Below are 10,091 nucleotides of genomic sequence, written 5' to 3'. Positions count from 1 at the left end.
CCGACCCTTCCCTTAGACGGAAGTGTGTTTAGGCTTTTAGTAATTATCTTATCACGTTATAGATTTTCCTCTATATATATCTCTCCGCCTTTATTAGGCCTCTTCGATTAACTTTCCATTTTTTATAAACATATAAAATAAATTTTAATGCTTTGTTTATATAGACCTTTCCTGAGGTAGGCGGTCCTAACTTGGAAACCGAAGTTAATCAACATTGAGCCCTTTATATCGTCTTTAGCTTTTAAAGGATTTAAAACTTTTTAAATGTAATATTTTCAATATTTAACTTAGCCGGTGATTATAATAGCTGCAACTCTGTTGCTCGACAGAAAAACTCTACGGAAAAATTCGCCAGCGATCGCTACACAGGTAGGGGGTGTACTCAACAGCGCCATCTGTCGTTCAGATACCCAGTACTCATTGTAAACAAAGAACTCAATTTTCTCTCTGTCGGGCTACCGGCAAGACCTACTAATTCGCTGTTGCTAACTGGATTTGTTTTCACAACTATTTGGTGAAGTACACTATTCTAGTTTTGAGCTTTCGCTATGCAGGTGTTTTATCTTCATCTTAAAACTTGAACTCGTTTTGGATAATTTAATTATGGTGACAAAGAGAGTATGGACTTTCTTTCACTTTTAAATGGCCGACCCTTCCCTTAGACGGAAGTGTGTTTAGGCTTTTAGTAATTATCTTATCACGTTATAGATTTTCCTCTATATATTTTATATCTCTCCGCCTTTATTAGGCCTCTTCGATTAACTTTCCATTTTTTATAAACATATAAAAATAAATTTTAATGCTTTGTTTATATAGACCTTTCCTGAGAGTAGGCGGTCCTAACTTGGAAACCGAAGTTAATCAACGTTGAGCCCTTTATATCGTCTTTAGCTTTTAAAGAGCTAAGGTTTTAAAACTTTTTAAATGTAACATTTTATGAAAGAATTTCTTTGATAGTCTTCGTACTGTTTTCAAAGATGAACTAACGTTTAGTTTTTTATGCTACGCAGTTGTTGACGTTCAGGACGTTCAACATGCGCTCTATCGTTACGATAGAGAGAGAGTGTATCATGGTTTTACTTTGCAGTAAGAGTAAATCGATTCTGACGTTTTGTTCATTCTTTCTTAGCTTAAATGTTTTAAATTCTAATTTAAAGGAACTTTTTATTTGAAAAACCTTTCAGTTTTTTCCTTTAGTCAAATAACATGTTTTTTTGACGATATATAATTGGGCTCTTCTCTTAGGTGCGAAATCAAGAGAGAAAGAGAGAGAGAGATAGAGACGGAGGGAGAGAGAGGAGAGAAAACGTTCCGTTCAAGCGGGTAACGTTGTTCTCGTGTTACTCACGTCCCTAGTCGCTGTACGGGGAGGAAGGATAAAACGTTTTTAGGTTTTTATTCTCGTCCCCAGGCTATGTGCGGTGAGAGATTGAAAACGTAGTTACAGTGAACCCTCGCTACTTCGCGGTTCGACAATCGCGGATTCACCACTTCGCGGGGTTTTTCCATATCCCATATATATATATACATATCGCGGATTTTCCGGAAAATTCGAAAATACCGCGAAATCTGAAGACCCCCAAATACGATATTTTGTTACCTGTAATTCCATTAATACTGTAATTAGTAATATCTGCTCTTACTGATTGTTCATTGCATTACATATGATATATAATTCAGCACAGAAAGAAATAAAACACGAAAAGAGAATGTGATCATACGATAATTCAGTACGTAGTAAAATTAAATCGAACATGAAACGCAAATCAGATGCAGTCATACCATATTAGAATGGTGTGTACTGTAATGGATGTGCTTCTTTTCCATGAATCTTTTGTATGTATACGTACGTAGTACAGTACTGCATCCAATAATATTCTTTGTTGCAAAAATCACATTTCGAATAAGCGTACGAGAGAGAGAGAGAGAGAGAGAGAGAGAGAGAGAGAGAGAGAGAGAGAGGCGTAAAATAGCGTACGTAAAGTGTGTATTATTATTATTGTTATTATTATTATTATTGTTGTTGTTGTTAATAAAATTATTATTGTTATTATTATTATCATTATTATTATTATTATTACTGTACAGTATTATTATCATTATTTATTATTATTACGGTATTGTACTTAATCTACGTACGTTCAGTATGCGCGGGGCATCTTCTATGAGTAGGTAACCAACGCATCATAGTACTGTAAGACGGGTTGTGATTGGTTCAAGCGCTGATAGATGACGAATCAGAACTCAAGTTTTGTTATCTAGCCTGTGATTGGTGTTTTGCCCGCATCTTCTACCCGCAGCATCAAAGTTCTCGCGGGGCTGGATCGTTCACTCTCTGTTACCGCGTATCGCTGAGTAGACGTTCTTAAGTTTGTGAAGTTTAATCTGTGCTGTGTGCGACCTTTTTAAGTTGAACTTTTTGTTACAGTACTGTACGTAAATCCTACTGTAATGGCTCCCAAGCGTTCTGCTTCTCTTAAGGCTGGTAGTGAGCCTAAACGCCACCGAAGGATGATGACGATAGCTGAGAAGGTTACGCTTCTCGACATGTTAAAAGATGGTAGAAGTTACGCGGCCGCCGGCCGCCATTTTGGCATCAACGAATCCACCGTTCGCTATATCAAAAAGGACGAGGCGAACATTAGAAAGACGGCTGCAATCACCTTTAGCAGATCAGCGAAGCGAGTCGTTACAACGCGTAATAAAACGATCGTACGCATGGAAGGTGCTTTAGCTGTGTGGATTGCCGACTGCCGGAAGAAGAACATAGCGTTGGATACGAACACCATCCAAACAAAGGCTTTGAGTTTATATGAGAATTTTGCTGCAAAGGAACCTAAAGACGACGACGGCAACCATGCTGAAGATGATGATGATGCAGATGATCCTCAACCAGGGACATCCACTGATTCCCAGCCTCAGAAACGTTTTTCCGCAAGCAAAGGATGGTTCGCGAAGTTTCAGAAACGCTTCGCCCTGAAAAGCGTTTCCCTGCATGGGGAGTCTGCTTCCGCTGACACTGCCGCTGCTGAAACTTACGTGAACCAGACGTTCAAGAATATTATCGCCGAAGGTGGATACAAGCCGGAACAAGTCTTTAATATGGATGAGACTGGCTTGTTTTGGAAGAGAATGCTGTCGCGAACTTTCCTGTTCAAAGAGGAAGCCAAAGCCTCTGGCTTTAAGGCATTCAAGGATCGCGTTACCCTCGTGATGTGTGGCAATGCTGCTGGATTTTTGTTAAAGCCGGGGCTTATTTATAAGTCGAAAAATCCTCGCGCTTTGAAAAATAAAAATAAGAATCTCCTTCCCGTGTACTGGATGCATAATCAAAAAGCATGGATTACGAAGATGCTGACCTCCAACTGGTTCCACCAGTGTTTTATCCCGCAAGTCAGTAAATATCTCTTAGAGAAGGGCTTACCATTCAAGATCCTTCTCCTTATGGATAACGCTGGTGGACACGCAACTGACCTGTCGCATGAGGGCATTCAGGTTGAGTTCCTGCCACCCAACACCACGTCATTAATTCAACCGATGGACCAGGGGGTTATCAGGGCGTTCAAGGCCCTCTACACGAAGAATACCTTGGCGGACCTCGTTGCGTGTGTGGATGCTGCCCAAGATGACGAGGATGAAGATTTCAACTTGAAGGCGTACTGGCGGCAGTACACCATAGCCACGTGCCTGCAGAATATTCAGAAGGCACTTCAAGAGATGAAACCTGCAACCGTGAATGTGAGCTGGAAGAAGTTGTGGCCCGATATTGTTTACGACGACAAGGGATTTACTCCGTCGGAAATCCAACACTCTGCAATACGGAAATCTGTGCAGTTGGCTGCCATAATTGGAGGTGACGGGTTTGGCGACATGACGACTGAAGACGTCGACGAGTTGTTGGACTGCCATTCCCAGCCCCTAACTGACGCAGACCTCGAAGACCTGACGAAATCGGCAAGTGAGGAAGAGAGTGATACCCAGGAAGAGACCCAAGAAAATGTCGAAGAAACGGGCTTAACATTAGAACGGCTTGCCAAGTTCTGCAACCATATCAAGGAGGCGAAAGAAATGTTACAAGAGTGGGACGAGGATATGGTTCGGTCTATGCAATTCTCCAACAAGGTCGATGACATCATGACTCCCTACAGGATGCTCTTAGAGCGAAAAAAGAAGCAGCGGCAGCAACTTCCGATCACAATGTTTTTCCAGCCTCGCAAAAAAGAGCCAGTTCCTCCTGCTAGTACGCCTTCGGAAGAAATTGAAGAAGTTGAAGAGGTGTCCCAGGAAAAGACACCTCCGTCTGAAGAGACGTAAAATACTATCATTGACTGCACAGTAGAACACATCATCAGCTTCATCATCATCATTTCTACTGTGCAGCAAATTCATCGCCATCACCATTCAAGTTTTTCTTCAACTTCTTTCGTGGTGAGTACAGTAACAATCTTTATTTTTTACTTTAATATTCTTACTGCCTGTTTTATAGTTTAGTAATGTACAGTACGTACTGTATGCATTAAGTTAAAGGGAAGGTTTTAAAAGTCTACATGTTGTAACCTATCATATTTTTTTTGTTTAAAATTTACATTTACGTACGTAAAACAATCTCTCTCTCTCTCTCTCTCTCTCTCTCTCTCTCTCTCTCTCTCTCTCTCTCTCTCTCTCTCTCTCTCTCTCTCTCTCTCTCTCTTTCTCTCGTAAATTGTTTTCCTGCTTTGCTACGTACAATACTGTATAATTTATATTTGTAAGGTAACATATTTTGTAAATGCTTTTACTGTAAATACTGTATGTACTGTATCATTATTTATCACTATCATCATGCGCGTTAAATGCCTTGTTTGTTCTGAGCGTGGTTGTTTACTGAGCGTACACGCCGTCGTTTCAGGCGGCGTCATAAAGAAAAACATTTCATTTGGAAGTCCTAAGAAAAATACGTAAACTAAAACATTGGTAATAAACAAATCAACATACAGTACAGTACTGTATAATCAATATAATCGATGCAAAAACTAACCTATACATATATGTGTACTGTACACTAAATGAGTTTGTTTCTTCATTATGATCAGAGATGAACGTAAACAAAACATTGGTTGCCATTTTTTATTGTGCTTTTTAGGTGTTTAGGAAACGCATGATATAAAATCGCCTTTAATATTTGTGCCTGTTTTAGTTTAGGGTGCTGTAGTACATGCATTAAGTGTTCTGTACATTAAAGGGTGGGTTGTTAACAGTACTACGTACAAGGGAAGGTTTTAAAAGTCCGAATATACATGTTAAATAAATAGGTAAATATGATGTCACTACTTCGCGGATTTTCACCTATCGCGCCCACGTCTGGAACCTATCTACCGCGATAAACGAGGGTTCACTGTATATGAACTAGTGTTTAGTCTCTTTCTCAGCCACTGATTTTTCTTTTTATCTTAAAATATGTTTTCTGTTTTTTGCTGGTATTATGAGCTTGCATTATACGACTAATTTCGCAATTGCTACCTTTTAATGAAGGGTAGAATTGCGTGTTTCAGGTAGAAATTAGTGCAAAACAGAAAATCAAAGTGATAAAGTGATATGCGCAAAGTGTTACAGTGTTGCGTCCGAGGCGCAAAGTGTTACAGTGTTGCGTCCGAGGGTTCGTCTGTTCGTGCCTGTCGTTCACCTAGTCCGGGACCTCTTACAAGCTCCCAAGCCCAGGGGAGAAGTAATGTCAAATGACTTATGGGTTCGAGAGGCCTTGACCAACGAACAGACGTTTTCCCTCTATGGTATCGGGTGTATCTTACCAAGATCTCCCCTACCATAAGACGAGAGAGACGTTGTTTCTCCTCGCCATCCGTAGGCTTTTCGCATAAGAAACCTGTCACAAGGTTTCGAAGCCCTTAAGCGAAAGTCAGTCCTTTCAGGACAGGTCCAGCGTCCTGGTTACAGCCATTAGGACAGCTCTGACCCTATGCAGTCATCGGATAACTGCTCGCCGCCTAACAAAAGCGTAACACAGACTCCGAGAGTCTTTTTTTGTAGGCAAAGTGTTGCGGTCACAGACGTTACCCTCGTCTATTACTACAACCATTTCCGTTGATCCTTAAGGGGTTGTATGGCAAAACATGCGGTATATGCTTGCCTCCCTTATGGAAGACTATTCTGCCGATTAGTCCGTTGAGTCTAGCCGTTTATCTCATCGATATCCTGGCTTTCAGCCAACCTAACGTTCCTTTGTGCTTACTGTTGACGTTGGCGTAGCTTAGTCACGTCAGTCAGGTTGTTTAGAACCACACTCGATGCGGTCTCGTGTGGTTTTTCAGCCGCATTTGGACGTTAGGCCACTGGCTGATGCTCCTGTTGACGTTCAAGACGTTCACTAACAATCGGAGTTGACTTGTTTTGACGCTGTGCGTCAACCTCCGCATTCTAGAGTTGTTTTGACTGCTCAGTCTAGGCAGTCAAAGCAGTCTCGAGTGGACGCTGTGCGTCCTCACGCACCTGTTGTGGTTGACAGTTCAGTTGTTGACAGTTCACAGACTGTCAAGCAGTTACATGACGTTGCGTTCTGGTCCGCTACTAATGCACCAGTGAGAGACTCAGCTTTTATCGGACAAGGTTCCTGTAGATGAGGAAGTTGCTGTTCTCCCTCCTACTGATATTCCCTTGAGGACTCTGTCAGATGGAGAGGAGCCTAAAGCTGCTTAGCCTCCTATGGACTTTAATTAAATCATGATGATTTTTTTAAGGATCTTTGTCCGGATCTTTTTGTAACTGCTGCTCCTCGTTCGCCTAAACGTCAGAGCTTACACTAGGCCTAGCTACTTCGAAGCCGTTGTTTTTAAGCTAGTGCTCTCTCGCTCTCCTAGAGAGCGTTACGTTGGCTAGGCGACTGGTTTTTCACCAGGAGGAGTTTGGGGTATACAGCCTTTGCTTTCCCTTCTTTTAAACTGGTTTATAGAGCGAGAGTCTGATATGACACGAGAGAAGTTCTCGGCTTGGGAGTTCATGCCTCTGCCCAGATAGACTTCTCAATTCTGGTAGACTCTCCCTGGCGCCTAGCCAGGAGACGCTCCAAGTTGTTTACAGGTCAACTTCACAGCTGTTGTCGAGCCTTTGAAGTTTTGCTGTACTATTATGTCACGCATAACAAGGCTTTCAGGGATGGTAACCGGTTCCGCCTCAGTCGCTAACCACGTCTGTTGCCACACCTGCTCCCGTAGACCCTAAATGGGCTTTGCTGCAAGACATGCAGTCCAAGCTTGCGTCCTTGATAGAGGACTTAAATGCGGAGAAGAACCTTCTGGCCAACAACCTTCCAACCGGTCGGTTGTGCGCCCTGTTGACGCTGAGGTAACCTACTCGCGTCTGCCAGTTGAGGTGGTTCCTCCACCGATGCGACCCAGTGTGGGTTGCCAGCCGCACGTTGACGTTAAGCGACGCTCGGAGGTGGTTGTTGACGTTCAGGACGTTCAACAACCAGCAGAGGTGACTTGTTTTGACGCAGTGCGTCAACCTCAGCAACCCGGTAGGGTGTTGACTGCACAACCCAGACAGTCTAGACAGTCTCGGGTTGACGCTGTGCTTCCTCGCGCACCCATGGTTGTTGACAGTTCTCAGACTGTGCAGCAGTTCCATGATATTGCGTCTGGCTCCGTCACGCATCCACCAGTGCGACCGGATTCAGCGAGCCAGACGTTGCCCACTCCGTTGCCGTTTCCTCATCAGTTTCGCATGAGGAACCCTCTGATGAGGACGTTGCTGAACAACAAGACGATCAGCCCCCAGCCCTGCTATCCATCCAGAAGATGCTGAAGAAGGAACGCTGCTCAGTCAGGCTGTGGATGAGTCTGGTAGGGACACTGTCATCCGTGGATCAATTTGTGTCACTAGGAAGACTACACCTCCGTCCTCTTCAATACCATCTACCTTTTCACTGGAAAAAGGACAAGACGCTAGAAGCGGTCTCGATCCCGGTTTCCGAAATGATAAAGTCTTGTCTGACTTGGTGAAAGGACAATATCAACCTAAGAGAGGGTCTTCCCCTGGCTGTTCAGACTCCCAACCACGTTCTCTTCTCGGATGCATCGGACGTAGGCTGGGGTGCGACATTAGACGGTCGGGAATGCTCGGGAATATGGAACTCGAGTCAAAGGACAATGCATTTCAACTGCAAGGAGCTACTGGCAGTACGTCTGGCCTGGAAAAGCTTCAGGTCTCTCCTTCAAGGCAAAGTGGTGGAGGTGAACTCGGACAACACCACGGCTTTGGCGTACTTCTCCAAGCAAGGAGGGACCTACTCTCTGACGTTGTACGAGATCGCAAGGGACCTCCTCACCTGGTCAAAAGGTCTAAACATATCACTAGTAACGAGGTTCATCCAAGGCAACTTGAATGTCATGGCAGATTGTCTCAGTCGGAAGGGACAAATAATTCCAACAGAATGGACCCTCCACAAGGATGTATGCAAGAGACTTTGGGCCACCTGGGGCCAGCCAACCATAGATCTCTTCGCAACCTCGATGACCAAGAGGCTCCCAATATTTTGCTCACCAATCCCGGACCCAGCAGCAGTTCATATAGATGCCTTTCTCCTAGATTGGTTACATCTAGATCTATATGCATTCCCTCCGTTCAAGATTGTCAACAAGGTACTGCAGAAGTTCGCCTCTCACGAAGGGACAAGGTTGACGCTAGTTGCTCCCCTCTGGCCCGCGAGAGAATGGTTCACCGAGGTACTTCGATGGCTAGTAGACGTTCCCAGAACACTTCCCCTAAGGGTGGACCTTCTACGTCAGCCACATGTAAAGAAGGTACACCAAGGCCTCCACGCTCTTCGTCTGACTGCCTTCAGACTATCGAAAGACTCTCGAGAGCTAGAGGCTTTTCGAAGGAGGCAGCCAGAACGATTGCTAGAGCAAGGAGAACATCCACCCTTAGAGTCTACCCATCAAAGTGGGAAATCTTCCGAAACTGGTGCAAGTCAGTATCCGTATCCTCGACCAGTACCTCTGTAACTCAAATAGCGGACTTCCTCTTATATCTGAGGAAAGAACGATCTCTTTCAGCTCCCACTATCAAGGGTTACAGAAGCATGTTGGCATCAGTCTTCCGTCACAGAGGCTTAGATCTTTCCAACAATAAAGATCTACAGGACCTCCTTAAGTCTTTTGAGACCACGAAGGAGCGTCGTTTGGTTACACCTGGTTGGAATTTAGACGTGGTACTAAGATTCCTTATGTCAGACAGGTTCGAGCCGCTACAATCAGCCTCCCTGAAAGATCTCACCTTAAAGACTCTTTTCCTGGTATGCTTAGCCACAGCTAAAAGAGTCAGTGAGATTCATGCCTTCAGCAAGAACATCGGATTCTCATCTGAAACGGCTACATGTTCTCTACAACTTGGTTTTCTAGCCAAAAACGAGCTGCCTTCTCGACCTTGGCCAAAATCGTTCGATATTCCAAGCTTATCGTATGGTTGGAAATGAACTAGAAAGAGTCTTATGCCCTGTAAGAGCTCTTAAGTTCTATTTAAAACGAACTAAACCTTTACGAGGCCCGTCTGAAGCTTTATGGTGTTCAGTTAAGAAACCATCTTTGCCTATGTCAAAGAATGCTTTATCCTATTTTATCAGACTGTTAATACGAGAAGCTCATTCCCATCTGAATGAGGAAGACCAAGCTTTGCTGAAGGTAAGGACACACGAAGTTAGAGCTGTCGCAACTTCCGTGGCCTTTAAACAAAATAGATCTCTGCGAAGTATAATCGACGCAACCTATTGGAAAAGCAATTCAGTGTTCGCGTCTTTTTATCTTAAGGATGTCCAGTCTCTTTACGAGAACTGCTACACTCTGGGACCATTCGTAGCAGCGAGTGCAGTAGTGGGTGAGGGCTCAACCACTACAATTCCCTAATTCCATAACCTTTTTAATCTTTCTCTTGAAATGTTTTTATTGTTGTTTTTGGACTGTCCGGAAGGCTAAGAAGCCTTTCGCATCCTAGTTGATTTGGCGGGTGGTCAAAGTCATTTCTTGAGAAGCGCCTAGATTAGAGGTTTTGATGAGGTCCTGTTGTATGGGTTGCAACCCTTGATACTTCAGCTCCTAGGG

The sequence above is a fragment of the Palaemon carinicauda genome, chromosome 28 (assembly GCF_036898095.1).
Source record: "Palaemon carinicauda isolate YSFRI2023 chromosome 28, ASM3689809v2, whole genome shotgun sequence".
NCBI lineage: Eukaryota > Metazoa > Arthropoda > Malacostraca > Decapoda > Palaemonidae > Palaemon > Palaemon carinicauda.
The sequence above is the reverse complement of the archived record's forward strand: the minus strand, read 5'-3'. Positions refer to the sequence as shown.